Source organism: Lissotriton helveticus, chromosome 6 (genome assembly GCF_964261635.1).
Source record: "Lissotriton helveticus chromosome 6, aLisHel1.1, whole genome shotgun sequence".
NCBI classification, from domain to species: Eukaryota; Metazoa; Chordata; class Amphibia; order Caudata; family Salamandridae; genus Lissotriton; species Lissotriton helveticus.
In genome coordinates, this window is record NC_136067.1 from 2,901,271 (window position 1) to 2,917,229 (window position 15,959).

General features: G+C 51.9%; 1 protein-coding gene across 1 annotated transcript in view; it reads right to left on the reverse strand.

Moving 5' to 3' along the window:
- Window positions 1-15,959, reverse strand: part of LOC144761524 (uncharacterized) — a 745,631-nt gene that overhangs the window by 344,440 nt on the left and 385,232 nt on the right.

Here is a 15,959-nt window from a genome sequence, read left to right on the forward strand (position 1 = left end):
GGTATACCTTATTGGCCAACTGGAGAGGCAGAGGTTTTGGCCGTTCTTGGGGGTGATGAAGCAGTGGATGCAGATTACAGGCCTACTGGGCGCGGGCCACAGTTGTTTGGGGATCACTGCCTGGGGAGAGGGTAGGGGGAGATACTGAGGGTGCTGTTGTGATTCTGGATTCAGTTGTGGGGAACGAGATTGCTCTACTGTGTTGAAGCTGAGGGGCTCTGATGGTGGAAATATATACAATGGACCGGATAGGTTTGCTTCTTGCATCTATATTGGAGGGCTGTAAAGATCTGCGGGGGCAGCATGTACGTTGTCTTTGTCGATCTCAAATCGCCTGGTGACTCAGTCGCCCGCAAGAAGCTATGGCACGTACTTGGCAACACGGGCATGCCTTTGAACTGGTTTACCATATTAATTTGTATACATGAGGGCAATTATGCGCAGGTGCGATGAAGCAGCCGGGGCGAACGAACGGACCGGTTTCCCCATCAATAAGGATGTTCGCCAAGGCTGCGTCTTGGCTCCTAACCGGTTTTCTTTATTCCTTAAGGATATTGCTCATTTTCTTTCTTTTTTCCCTACCAAGGCATAAAATCACCAATACTGTTGTTCGCAGGCGACACCCTACTAATCTCCAAAGCACCTAGCGGGTTGCAGCAAGTGCAACTCAGTTTTGACGAAATTTGTAGAGAGCAGGAATTGAAGATTAATTCAGCCAAGACAAAGTTTATGTCCTTTAAGAAACACAAATCGTTTAAGGGCAGATAGACAGGGGGGGGGGGCTTGCCACTCAAGAGGGTAGATGTCTTTAATTATTTGGGTGTCACTTTGTCTTCAACCCTCTCATGGAAACCTCACAGGGACTTAATGTCTCTCAAACACAGGTAGATCACGGGTGTTGTATTGAAAGAACATAGTAGCTCCTTTGGTAAACCCATCACTCCAGAGCCGCAAATTCTGGATGCCAAAGCAGCGGGCTCAGTCCTAGATTGATCAGAATTGTGGGTTTTTTCAACACATCTTCTCTAACGAGATCTGAGAATAAAGTTCTGAGAAGTTTACCTCGTCTCCCACCCAGCACTCCACAGAGACGTTTAATGCTCAACATGGGTAGGAAATCATTAGCCAATGAAGCGAGACACAGGCCATTACTATTTTAGAGACGGTTATGGTCCCAACCAGAATTAGTTCAGTACGCCATGGCCCTTAGTGATGTGATGGAGGCGAAGAGGTTCAACCAAATTGTTTGGTTTCAGCTAATTAAAAAGCTACTAGTAGCTTGAGAATGCTCTGGGTAAATCTATCTTCCAAACCCATTCTGACAGCCAAGTCGCTGAAAAAAACAATATTGGCAGTGGGTCATACAAAGCGAGGTTGGACTGGCTGTTACGGGCGGGGGTTGGGTGTTGTGATGCAAGATACTAGATGGATCTTCAATGGAAATTCCTAATGCGGAATGTACGGGGCCTAGGACAGTTGACGATTCGCCACAGGATACACTTCTATCACCGGCGCTATGGACTCTCCATAGCGGTTCTGCAGTAAACGCTTGTGTCGGAGGATAGCGTGGGATATTTGAGGAGAAGATGTAGAGGACAGCTGTGCGTGACCTCGTATTCTGGTTATGCAGGTGGGGCTTTAAGTTGGGCGGCACCTGGAGTGCCGTTTAGTTCAAGGGCGGTGAATGTGCCCCAGAGCATCTGCAGTAATTCCCATGTTTAGGTTTTAAAATTTTTTAGCAAAAGGCTTTGCAGTGTTGCAAAAGCGTACGCTGAATTCCCAATGTTACCCACTATACGACAACTCAAGTATCCGACTAAACTGCGTGTTCCATTTACTTGTTCTAATTGTAAGCAAGAGGTTAGCAGAATCCTGCAAGATATTGTCTTACCTTTTAACCCCTCCCACTCTTGTGACGGAACCATTCCGTCACGCCCCTCGGGTGGTCTGTGCTGGTGACGGAACGGTTCCGTCACGGCCCGCTCGCCGCGCCTGCACGGCGCTAATTTCGCGCCTGCGCTGATGTTCTAAAGAGCGGGCGGGGCCGTGACGGAACCGTTCCATCACAAGCACAGCTCACCCGAGGGGCGTGACGGAGCGATTCCTTCACCAGTGCGGGAGCGCCGCGCGGACCCCCGCCCCTTAGCACTGCGGCAGAATAGCCGCCGCAGTGAAAGGGTTAAAAAGTATGGTTTACCTTTCAGCTAATATTGGGGGTTAAGGGAACTGGGGTAGCTGGAAATTTATTGTTTGTATTTCAATCCTCCATTCTAGAAAATGTATTGTTCACTTCCTTCAACTGCTTATATACAACCTGCGGGATGGAAACTCCCCTCCAACAATTGAAGCCGTCTCCAAGTTCTCTTTGTGGGAAGGACAGGCTGCGAAGGTAACAGGGAGGGCCTCTTGGCATTTTGATAGCATGCCTGGATACACCCAACTATCCTTCTAGCAAACCCTGCTTTGGAACGTAGGTGGCCCTTGTGAGGCTTTGCAAAGGCCACAAACATTTGGTCTTCGTTTAAAAAAAGTTTAACTCAGTCTATATAGTACATGACGGTGCGCTTTTAGTCTAGGGTATTACGCACTTTCGCTGCTACTCAGTCTAACTGGGAAATGAAGACTGGGAGCTCTAGTGTCAGGTTAGGATGGAAATGAAAAACAATCTTAGGAGGGAACTTCGGGTTTGTCCTGAGCACCACCGCATCTTCATGAACTTGCATGAAGTGTTCTTGTAGTGTGAGGGCTCGCAGCTCACTACTGCCATAGAGAGAAGGTATCGCAACTTGAGGTAGAGGTGAGCTTCCTACCCAACTTGAGAGTGGTCCTTGGTAACAGAAAGGCCTGCCCCGCAACAAGTTGTTGCTGCTCTACCACTGCAGACAGCATTGGGTACAGTTACCAACACCTGATCTGCTATTCACACATTCATGGCGACAAAGTCCTTAAGGCAAGGACCCCAAAGAGGGCCCGAGGCACTGACTGTGCTCGAAGCACCGACTGTGAGGCGTAAAAGAAGGCTGGTGTCCATTGCACGTCGCTCTGCAGAAAAAATAAAGGGCTCACCAAGTGAAGTTTCTTCCAGTACAACCAGACAAAGCAACTGAAAGGACCAGAAGTAAAGTGCTACAAGGCCAGCCCGAACACAGAGCCCCATCACTACACGTCCGAACCCAATGGTGGGAAATAAACTAACATGAAGTCGATGCTCATGCACATTGCCAATTAAGGTAGGAGTCACTACATCTCGTGACTCGAAAGACTTATTTGGCGCAAAATAACACAACTTGCAAAAGCCTGAACCCAACACTAGACGGGAGGAATGTGCAGAGCACATGTATCAACAGCAATACATGCAACCAACTCTTTCACCGGTTTCAAACTGATTCCATTTGCGGAAAAGCTTAAACTATTTATTTTGGCTAAAATTCCTAAACTTAAGATAGAAAGGAGCGTGCCCTTCTGACAATTCCTTGTGCGTTAGCAGAAATTAGAATTAGGTGTGAAGCTTTACTTTTCCCTGGAAGGCAAGACCGACATCAGCTCACTGTAATTTAATTCACAGGCACATGTTGTTGTGATAGAAAAGTAAATACATTTTTTTCTGAACACAATGAATAAGCATGCTGTCCTCGCACAATCATTCCACTTTTACGATGCAGACCAGCCAGGAGAGCCAAACTAAGTACATGCTACAAATCTGTGTGTGCGATTAACCCGTTGCGTGCTCGTGACGGAACGGTTCACGACCCGCTCGCCACGCGCCGCGAAATCCGCGCCTGCGCTGAACGTTCTATTAGGCGGGCAGGGCCGTGACGGAACCGTTCCGTCACAAGCACAGCCTACCCGAGGCTCGTGACGGAGCGGTTTCGTCACGAGTACGGGAGCGCTGCGCCGCCACCCCTCCCCCTTAGCGCTGCGGCGGAATGGCCGCCGCAGCTAAGGGGTTAATTGGAGAATAGAAGAAATCTCTTAAAGAAGGTTAAACTGGGAGGGCGCGGCTAAGATGGCAAAGCGGTGAGACACTTCTCACCATCGCTCCCGCAGGTCACAGCTATTAAGCAAATGTGGGTGACAGCAACAATGCAGGAAACACAACGACTCTCCCGGCGGCATGTTGCAGAGGAGGCGCTGCTGTCCCTGGGGTGCTTTATGACACCAGCGAGAGTGAATGGAGCTGCCGAATTGGGATTTGTGGACCGCAGCAGCAGCCTCCAAGATGGCGGTGCAATAGACGCCGCCTCCAAGATGGCATCCGCAATGGATGCCACCTCCAAGATGGCATCTGCAATGGATGCCACCCCAAGATGGCTGCCGCAACTAGCTGGGCATGGGGTGCTTTACGACACCTGCGAGCGTGAATGGAGCTGCCGAATTGTGATTTGTGGCCCGCAGCAGCAGCCTCCAAGATGGCGGCGCAATGGACGCCGCCTCCAAGATGGCATCTGCAATGGATGCCACCCCAAGATGGCATCTGCAATGGATGCCACCCCAAGATGGCTGCCGCAACTAGCTGGGCATGGAGTCCCCGAGGAGTCGGCAAAGGCCCTCCTGAAGCGCAATCAATGATGGAATAGTGTTCGCGGACTGGAGCTGTAATCTCGATGGCTTGGCTGGAGCTGGGCTGCGCGAGTCAGATGTGGGGGGAAGCTTGACCATCTGTTAAATATTGGAGGGATTTGTTAGCATGAGCTGAAAGCCATTTTGTATTTCTGGCAGCCATCTTGTTTCCCATGTGCTGCCACGTGCTCGGTCCTCCCTCAGTGTTGACTGCTCTTGTAATCTGCCTAGAAAAAAAACTATATTTAGCACCTTCGCACATGCACAGTTGAGCTTGCAGCTATCCTTGCAACTGTTTTTAGTTTGTAAATGTCAGGATGTGTTCATCAGAATTAGCAACTGTCAGCTCCTCCCACTTTGTTGAGCAAGCGGATCTTGCATGCCCATATTAGTCATTTCTGCATGCTTACATGTGCCAGGAATGCCCCTTGGTCTTATGCTGACTATGTAACCCTCGGCATATATAAGGCCTCTGTTTTCTGCCTCATTCAGTTGCTAAGGCTTCTGTGTGACTTAGTCTTCCTCATTTGAGGTTAATAAAGATTTTCTTTTTATATTTCAGCTTCTGTGCTAATTTCTTCTTTGTTGGTTTAAAAGGACCAATTATCAATGGGACCCCTGAGAAGGTTTCTATTTTCAGCACATCCATCAAGCACAACGAACAGAGAACCTCTTTATGCCCCTTAAAAAGAAATCAGCTGCACAGACCGCTCTCTGCGCATACCTCGATCATCCACGGTCAGACGCAGCAGACTGACACCCCAAGCCCATGCGATGGCCCCGACAAAGGCAGAGCTCCTGGAACTTCTAGTGCCTTCAAGATAGAACTATGGGAGGGAATTAAGATGGCTCAACTAAGAGTGTGGCTGACCTCCGAGTTGACTTGGGTATGCAGATAGCGACCCTTCGCATCGACATCGACTCAGTGGGGCCGCAAGTATTGGACACAGAGAGGAGATTGGATTTGGTGGCGACTGCCCAGGCAGGCATTTCGGAGACCTGCGCAATTATGGAAACTCAGCTGAAGGCCACCTTGGAAAAACTTAAGAGACTCAGAAATCCACTCGCAAAGAGAGAACCTCTGCTTTAGGGGCCTCAATGAGGAGATTTCGAATGCAGGTTTGGAAGCTTTGGTCACAGTGGTGCTCTCCTCGCTATTGGGAGATACCCACCCTGAGATCATGATCGACCAGATTCACTATGCTGGCCCCTTACGGCAACATCCGCACCCTGAGACGTCCTGATAAAAATGTTATCACTTTTGGGAAAAGGAGATGGTTCTTCAGGAGGCCAGGAAGGTTGGCGTAGTAAAATTTCAAAGTTATTCTTGCACTGTCTACCTGGATGTCTCATCAATCCACACTGAAACATTGAGCAACCTTTTGGTCAGTGACGCAGAAGCGATTACAGAGGTGGAATAAGCTGCCGAGCTATTGGGCATTACCATTGGTGCACCACCGAGCAGCCCTTGCACCTCTGGCAATGGCAATGGACAATTTCGGAAAGGCGGCACAAATAGGTGACCACTATGAGGCCTCTGACTTGGGTGTCGCTTGCAGCCTGGGCAGGTCCTTCTATACGTGCCACTTCTCCTCTTTTTCAGACATCGTTAGATAACTCGGGCCTGGAGCAACTCAAGGGGGTCAATGTACGGGACACACCTCCATCTCCCACCTCCGCCCCCGACAGAGACTGAGATCAGCTCTGGTCCCCTCAGCTGCTTACAGGTGGGAAGGAGCTGAAGTGAACGTGTTATTATGCTTGGACCTGAATGCTGCAGAGAACTTTGGACAGCAGCAGCCTCGCCAGCTTGTGGGATGGATATGCACAGGTCTCAGATTGTCCTACGACCCACTGCTGAGAGGCACCCAGCAAACCCCATGCTTGAGGGACATTTCTGGGAGGAGAAGTGTCTTTGCCTGCAGGGAGACCTTGTGAGCTCTTTTTCGTCATCTGGGACATATACTGGTTCTTAGGCAAGCAGCCCGGTGGCAGAGGGCTAGTGCGCGACTGTTGGAGCGCTGCTGCAATCTATTTTTAACTTTTGTCTTGTCCTGCTGATTACGAGCAGTGAAACCTATTTTCTTGACCTTTGTCCTGCTGACTACTAGCAGTGACACTCACCTCTTAACTTGGTCGTCACCCTCCTAGAAGCCAAGCCACCCGCTGTGGGCTGACCGCTTAACGGGCTCCCCAGTGGCCGCGGGCGCCATCCTGGGTTGGGTTGGTCGGCGAGCTCGATCTTCGCCACACCCCCCTCGTCATCATCCTATTTAAACATCCACTATGTGTCAGCGCAGCGGGCCCGTCGTAGGCGCGCCCGAGTTGCGCCTGAGTTAAGCCCGTCTGCGCCCGTCCGCGGCCGGCCGGGGCTAGGGGCACGTCACTCTGCCTCTTTCCTCACATACTCCCGCTCCACCCTCATTATGTGTCACGATCCCGCACTCCCTCCACCTGAGTCATCCCCCAGGCTCGCCTTATTTGGCCTATTCACGGTCCGAAAATCTTTTCCTGAGATTACCTACCCCTCACCCACCGCCAGGTCTCCAGCCTTGGGGCCCAGGTCCTGTACCTCTCCATCGGTAAGAGTTTTAAAATCTTCTCTGTTAATGACCTACCTCAACACCCGGTCCCTGGTCAGCCACCAGTCAGATATTTTTTATCTCCTGGGGTCGGAACAGCCGGACATCTTGTTCCTGACCGAGACCTGGCTAACAGACGATTCTTCCCCTGATATCCTGGCGGCCATTCCCCCTGGATACTACATATTACAAGCCAACCGTGCCTCTGGCAAAGCTGGAGGGGGGGTTGCGGCCATCATTAAGCACCCGATTCGTTTTTCCATTGTGCCCACTACCAGTATCCCCATGACCGACTGCCTGGTACTCAGACTAGAACAGCCTGGGTCATCCCTCATATGCGTCCTGGTCTATCGCCCCCCTCAACCTATGCCCAATTTTCCGTCCCAGTTTGGCGATCTTATCTCCCAGCTCACTATTAATAACGCCAACGTCTTGGTCCTGGGAGACTTCAATTACTGGCCGTCGGATGCCCATGAAACCCTAGGCTCTCTAGCTTTCTCAGACCTCATGTTAGGCCTAAACTGCATCCAACAAATTCACTCACCCACGCACATCAAGGGTCACACCCTAGACCAGGTTTGGACATCCTGCCTAGATATCTCTGCTCCCCTTGTTCTCCCCTGCCTTTGGTCAGACCACTTTTTAATTACTTTTACCCTAGCGATGCCCTCCCCTGCCACCAAGACCCGAGAAACCAACTTCCTGGCCCGCAATTGGAACAGGGCAGACTTAAATGAATTTACCTCTCTTCTTAGCTCATCTGTTCCACTCACCACTGGCCCATCTGTCTCCATCGATTCCCAGAAATTGAGCCTCACCCACTGGCTCACTTCTGCTGCTGATGTGGTAGCACCTTTAAAACTAGTTAGAGCGAGACGATGCCACGACGCCCAGAGGTGGTTAACAGAGGACTTGAGAGCCCTAAAACTTGGTCTTCGCCAGGCAGAACGGCGCTGGCGCCGGGGGTATTCCCCCGAGACCAAGGAGATATTCTCTTCCCTGCTCAAAAAGTATAAATCAGCTATAGCATCGGCCAAATCCCTCTATTTCTCCAATAGAATTTTAGGTTCTTCCAACAAATCTAAGGATATATTTTCAATCGTGGAGGAACTGTCTAACCCCGCGAGAGTAACCATTGCGCCCTCCCCCTCCCAATCCTTGTGCGATTCTTTGAATCAATTTTTTGTTGATAAAATTACCAAAATCAAAACCAGTATCTCTGTCCAAGCCCCGTCAGCCCCTTCTCCGCTCACCGACCCTACCAACTTTTTCAATCCTCACATCTTAACCCAGATCCCCCCTATCTTGACAATCAACTTTCTCTCCCTTTTGCACAAAGTCTCTTCCGGCTCTCCACGCGATTGTTGCCCTCCCTCGGCCCTTCGGGAAGCTTTCACTTCCTGCCCTGAACCCCCCTTGGCCCTCTTAAACAACTCTTTGGCCACCGGGGAGGTCCCTGTGATGCGGCACCCGCTCCTACCCGCCATGGTCCACGTCAGTACGGTCCATCGCGTACAACAGAGGTCCCGACCCGAGCGTCCATAGTAACGACACGCCCCACCAAACGTCCAACCCTCTGTCCTCTGTTCCAGGACCCAATCCGGAACGACGGACACCCGGAAGCGCTACCTCCCGACCCCGGAAGGACCTCCCCCTCACGACATCCGGACACTGGAAAAGCCGGAACCAGGAAGCAGTCCAGCGTCGGAACAAGCTTGTGGCAGGAGACCCCGACCGGAGAGGCGAAGGAGACGGCGACCGAAGACGAAGAAGACTGGTCCGAGGATTGGTGGAGTCCAACGGAGGTTGCTGGGGAGCGGCCGCAACTCAACACGGAGAGTTGCGGCGGGCCGGGTGAGTGACTCGGAAACCCCTTGTGGCACGTTAGGTGCAGTGTACATATCGCCCTTGTATAGTTATTCTTCCCTCCTTTTAGGCCCACTACGCCACCCGTAGCACTGTGTATATATTGTGAAGCACTCATCCACTCTGTAATTATACCCCAACCCTGCACGCCCTACCGCACTACTCCTTTACCGTTTCTCGTTACCCTGCTTGCCTTTGCTTCCAACCCCGACCCTACCGTCCCCTCCTCACTTTCGCCTTCATACCCCTCACAATCCCTGGTGTTGGTAACAGGGTTAAATCGAGAAAGTCCGGCAGGACTAACGGCTCCTTTCTTTGTTTCTTTTCCCTCCCGGTACCTCCGAGGACATCCCCGAGACCGGAACCCAGGAGAGCCGCTGGATACCGAACCCCGACCCTTCGTCCACCCGAGGAGCTGGACTTTGTTTTTGTGGAACATTTATAACAAATCAGAACCCTATTTGTGCCCGGCTGTGTATTCAATAAAATACCATTGCCCACTATATACGGCCTCCGCGCTTGACATTCCGGTCCGCCACATCCCCACGTGGACAGTTGGTGTCAGAAGTGGGATCCGGAAGCATGGAGGCCGTCGTCCAGAAGATGGCCGAGTCCCAAGAGATGTTGGGAAAGCTGATGGAACGTTTCTTAAAAACGGCCGAGGAGGACAGGGGACAACTGCACGACGTCCTCAAGGGTCAGGGGGATGCTCACGACCAGGCCATGGGTAAACTGACGGACGCCATCGGTCAACAACAACAAGAAACGAACCGGGGCAGAGAAGACCCATCCCACCGAACACCTATAAGCACAGTCCGACCCCACAGACCCCCCCCCTCCACGTAAGGCGGAACCACCTCCCCTGTTGCCAGCACCGCTAATATACAGACCACCCAATCCGGGTCCACAGTGTTACAATTGCGGCGGCTATGGACATATAGCACGAGTATGTCCACAGAAAGACGAGCCTATGGAGGTGGGCCTGGTACAGAACTATGTATGCGCAACACCTGGAAAGACACCCCCCCCAGTTCCATTGCCCCGTATACGTGGACGGACATCCCCTCCTGGCTTTGGCTGACACGGGCTGTCGCCAGAGCGTTCTACGTCCTCAGGATTTACCGACTCCACCGAGACCACCCACAGGCATGGTAGCAATACAGTGCGTACACGGGGACACCAAAAAGTACCCCACCACCCAGATACGTGTACGACACCCAGCTGACCCCGGGTCTGATCTCACTGTGGGCCTGATACCGAATCTTCCAGAACAGGTGATCCTAGGGAGTGACTATGCTGGACTGCCTAGACTAGTGCAAGACACTACAGACTCCCTGCACCGATGGTGGGAAGAGGCACCCTTTTCTAGGGAACAACCGGTCGCTGAAGAGCGGGTCAGAACCCGGAAAACCCGAAACCAGAAAAGAAAAGAGAAGCGTGACTACACCACCGCCTATCCTATTGTTCCTGACGTACATCCCTGGCAAACAGACAGGGAATTCCGGGCGGCACAGCAGGAAGACCCGGTCTTGCAGGAGGCCTGGGGAAAGGCCTTAGACCAGGAAGACCCCCTTCACGTATGTCCCTATTTTTTTAAAAAGAATGAACTCATGTATAGAAAAGGGAATCCTAACCAACCACCCCAACTATTAATCCCCGAACCCTTTAGAGAGAAAGTACTCTTCCTTGCCCACAGCCATCTCCTAGGGGGCCACTTCAGTGATGAAAAAACCAGTCTATCCATCCTAGAGAAGTTTTACTGGCCAGGGGTACATCAGCAGGTCAAACAATACTGTAGGGAGTGTCCGGTGTGTCAGAGGAACAGCAGATACCGACCTCCCAGGGCCCCTTTACTTCCCTTGCCCCTCATTGACGTCCCCTTCACCCGGGTGGGAATGGACATTATAGGCCCCTTACTTCCATCTCGCAGTGGCTGCCGATACGCCCTGGTTCTGGTGGACTACGCCACTCGCTTCCCCGAGGCCGTGCCCTTACGTCAACCCACGACACAAACCATAGCTAAAGCACTCATTTCCATATTCTCGAGAGTAGGGTTTCCCAGGGAGATCCTTACAGATCAAGGCACCCCATTCGTGTCGGCCCTGATGAAACAAGTATGCTCGAACCTAGGGATAAAACAGATTCGTACCTCCGCCTACCACCCCCAGACGGATGGGCTGGTAGAGCGCTACAACGCTACCCTTAAAGTGACTCTGAAAAAGATGTTGGCCTTGGAGGCAAAGAGGTGGGAGGAGATGTTGCCGTTGGCCTTGTTTGCCATACGCTGCAAGACCCAGAGCAGCACAGGATATTCTCCATACGAATTGCTGTATGGACGGCCACCCCGCACCCTCCTAGACATGGCACAAGAAGCGTGGGAGGCAGAACCTGACAGAACTCGACCCCTGCCGGAATATGTCGAGAACTTAAAGACCCATCTCTCCCAACTGCGTGACATAGTCCGCCAGAACATGGAGAACGCCCAAGCCAGCCAGAAACGGCAATATGATAAGGGCACCAAACCCCGTTCTTTTAGTGATGGGGGATCTTGTGCTACTGATGAGACCATCATCTGACCATAAATTATTGGGACAGTGGCAAGGGCCCTATGTGATCCTTCGCCGGGTAACACCTGTCACCTATGAGTTGGAACTCGACCCCGCTCGGGGAACCACACAGATTTATCACGTCAACCTTCTTAAGAAATGGGAGGGACCCCGGCCCGTGCTATCCGCCACTGATCTCTCTCTCTCTCTCTCTTTTGAACCCTGTTTTGACTCCGAAATGACAAAAGGGCAGAGACAGAGCCTACGAGAGGCGTTACAACCCATACAGAGAGTGTTTTCTTCTTCACCGGGTCATACGACCATCACCGAACACAGCATACAAACAGAACCCGGAAAGATTGTGCGGCTACGACCCTACAGGGTCCCTGAAGCCCGTAGAAACGTGATCAGGCAAGAGACAGAACACATGCTGGATATGGGGATCATTGAACCATCCATCAGTGAATGGAATTCCCCCATTGTTTTAGTGCCGAAACCGGACGGGTCCGTCAGGTTCTGCATAGATTTCCGAGAGGTAAACAAAATATCAACCTTCGACACCTACCCACTTCCGCGTGTCGATGAAATGGTCGAAAGTATAGGGAAAGCTCGGTACATTTCCACTTTAGACCTCTGCAAAGGGTATTGGCAGATTCCACTGAGAGCCCAGGACCGAAAGAAAACTGCCTTTTCCACCCCGGACGGCTTATTCCAGTTTACAGTGCTACCCTTCGGGTTACACGGTGCACCGGCCACCTTCCAAAGGGCGATGAACCATGTATTAAGACCACACACTGGGTATGCCGGGGCCTACCTCGACGACATTGTTATTTATAGCAACAGCTGGGAGGAACACCTCGAGCACCTGAGCAAAGTCGTGACGTCATTGGGTGGTTTTGGGTTCACCATTAATCCCGCAAAGACCACTCTAGGAGCACAATCGGTGAAGTATCTGGGTTATCTCCTAGGCGAGGGTATGATACGTCCCCAGGCTAAGAAAGTTGAGGCCATTCAGTCCGTTCCATTTCCCCAGTCACGAAAGGACCTCCGGGCATTTTTGGGTCTACTTGGTTATTACCGCAGGTTTATACCCAGCTTTTCCCAGACAGCCGCTCCCCTCACTGATCTCCTAAAGAAGTCGGCCAAAACAGACTCCATCCTAAAGAACCCTTCTCCCGTTTTGCTCCTGGCCTTTTCTCGGCTCAAGACAGCCCTAACCTCCAAACCTGTGTTGGTCAGTCCGGATTATACACGGACCTTCCTCTTGCAGACAGACGCCTCCGAACAGGGCCTAGGGGCGGTTCTGTCCCAAAAAGACGACAAGGGAAATGAGAACCCTATACTGTTCCTGAGCCGCAAACTGTATCCCCGCGAAACCAGCTATGCTGTCGTAGAAAAGGAAGCATTGGCCATTAAATGGGCGGTTGAAAGCCTGCGGTATTACCTGGAGGGGAGGGAGTTCATCATCTACACTGATCATGCCCCTCTGGAATGGATGGCCCGGAATAAAGGACATAACGACCGGGTCCTCCGCTGGTTCTTGGCCCTACAACCATACAGATTCCGGACAGTGCACCGTAAAGGGACCGAACAGGGCAACGCCGATTTCCTCTCCCGATACCCCATGACTCAAACCCGTACTAGTAGGACAGCTAGGGGAAGGGGATGTGATGCGGCACCCGCTCCTACCCGCCATGGTCCACGTCAGTACGGTCCATCGCGTACAACAGAGGTCCCGACCCGAGCGTCCATAGTAACGACACGCCCCACCAAACGTCCAACCCTCTGTCCTCTGTTCCAGGACCCAATCCGGAACGACGGACACCCGGAAGCGCTACCTCCCGACCCCGGAAGGACCTCCCCCTCACGACATCCGGACACTGGAAAAGCCGGAACCAGGAAGCAGTCCAGCGTCGGAACAAGCTTGTGGCAGGAGACCCCGACCGGAGAGGCGAAGGAGACGGCGACCGAAGACGAAGAAGACTGGTCCGAGGATTGGTGGAGTCCAACGGAGGTTGCTGGGGAGCGGCCGCAACTCAACACGGAGAGTTGCGGCGGGCCGGGTGAGTGACTCGGAAACCCCTTGTGGCACGTTAGGTGCAGTGTACATATCGCCCTTGTATAGTTATTCTTCCCTCCTTTTAGGCCCACTACGCCACCCGTAGCACTGTGTATATATTGTGAAGCACTCATCCACTCTGTAATTATACCCCAACCCTGCACGCCCTACCGCACTACTCCTTTACCGTTTCTCGTTACCCTGCTTGCCTTTGCTTCCAACCCCGACCCTACCGTCCCCTCCTCACTTTCGCCTTCATACCCCTCACAATCCCTGGTGTTGGTAACAGGGTTAAATCGAGAAAGTCCGGCAGGACTAACGGCTCCTTTCTTTGTTTCTTTTCCCTCCCGGTACCTCCGAGGACATCCCCGAGACCGGAACCCAGGAGAGCCGCTGGATACCGAACCCCGACCCTTCGTCCACCCGAGGAGCTGGACTTTGTTTTTGTGGAACATTTATAACAAATCAGAACCCTATTTGTGCCCGGCTGTGTATTCAATAAAATACCATTGCCCACTATATACGGCCTCCGCGCTTGACATTCCGGTCCGCCACATCCCCACGTGGACAGTCCCCTATTCTTTTAAACAGGCCGAGGTGGTCGCTATCTTGAAAAAACCTTCGGCAGACCCCTCCATCATGAGCAACTATCGCCCTATATCTCTTCTCCCTTTCCTCAGCAAAGTCTTGGAGTCGCATGTCACTCACACACTCAGCACCTTTGTCGAAGATTCATGTGTCTTGGACCCCCAGCAGGCCGGATTCAGACCTGCGCACTCCACGGAGGCAGTCATCCTCTCCGTGATGGATGAACTGCGCAGAGGGGCCGACGCTAACATCCGTCAGGCCCTGGTCCTCTTAGATTTATTGGCCGCTTTTGACACGGTCGACCATGGTATTTTGGTCGGCCGTGTCAGAGAGGCCGGTATCCAGGGTACCGCCCTGGCCTGGGTTCAGTCCTTCTTGACTGAACGCCAACAAGCCGTCAGATTGTCCCAGTTCTCTGCTACCCAGGTCGCGCTGACCTGTGGTGTCCCGCAGGGCTCTTCTTTGTCCCCCCTTCTCTTTAATTTGTACCTGGTTCCTCTACTTCGCTCCCTCCGTGGGTTCAATGTCGCCGCGTTTAATTACGCGGACGACATTCAACTGGTTTTCACCATAGACTCTTCTGATGATTCCATCACTACCTTCCAAAACACGCTCGGCTTCATTAGTAATTGGATGAGCTCAAACCACCTGAAGCTCAACCCCGACAAGACCGAACTGATTCTTGTCGGGGGACCCTCCAATCCTTGGCAGCCGTCCTTATGGCCTGGTAGTCTGGGTAGCCCTCCCTCCCCAGTTAATTGTGCCAAAAGCCTGGGTGTTGTCATTAGCAACGATCTTTCTATGACACCCCAGATCAGCGCAGTAGTGTCCGCCAGCCATTTTCAACTCAGGAAAATTCGAAAAATTTCTCGCCTACTTACCACCGAAGCCCTTACTCTGGCTCTGCTTGCGTTAGTCATTTCGAGGCTTGACTACGCAAACGCACTGTATGTAGGCATCCCTGACTATCAACTGAAGAGACTCCAGTTGATCCAAAATCAGGCTGCTCGCCTGATTTACCACCAACCTAGAGATCAACATGTTCGTCCTCTCCTAAAAAGTCTCCACTGGCTCCCGGTATCTGCTCGCTGCAAGTTCAAGCTCGGCTGCATTATCTCAAAATCTCTTGCAGGCCAAGGCCCTCTCTTTATCTCTTCTCTTCTCCACCCGTATGTCCCTCCTTGCAATCTCCGGTCATCTCAGATGGCCTTGTTATCAGTTCCTAGATTTAAGAGGAGGAAACATGGTGGCCTCAGCTTTTCATTTCTGGCTCCATCTTTCTGGAATTCCCTTCCCTTTTCTCTTAGGCTGTCACCCTCATATTCCGGGTTCAGATCACTCCTTAAAACCCTCCTTTTCACTGAGTCCTATATTTAGATTCTGTTTCACGTTCCCTTCACCGCTCCCTCAGCATAAGCGCCAAGAAACCTAATGGTGTTAGTCGCGCTCAATAAATTCTTTTAACATAACTTTTAACATAGGCTGTAGCCGACAGAGGAGGAAGGGAGACACAAACTTTCTGCAGCAGTCTGGATCAGATTAGGCAGAACCCCTAGATATGATGCCCATACCTGGCCACGGAGACAGGCTTCCTGCCCCTCCACAGAGTGTACATGGGAGGCCGCCGCCCTCTACCCTCTGATCGTTGGGGTGCAGTGCTCCCCGGTTGATGCACCCTGTGGTAGCAAAATACTGTGGTTTGATTAGATTTATTTTTTCATTTTTTAACTTTTTCCATGTTGGGTAAATTCTTGGGGG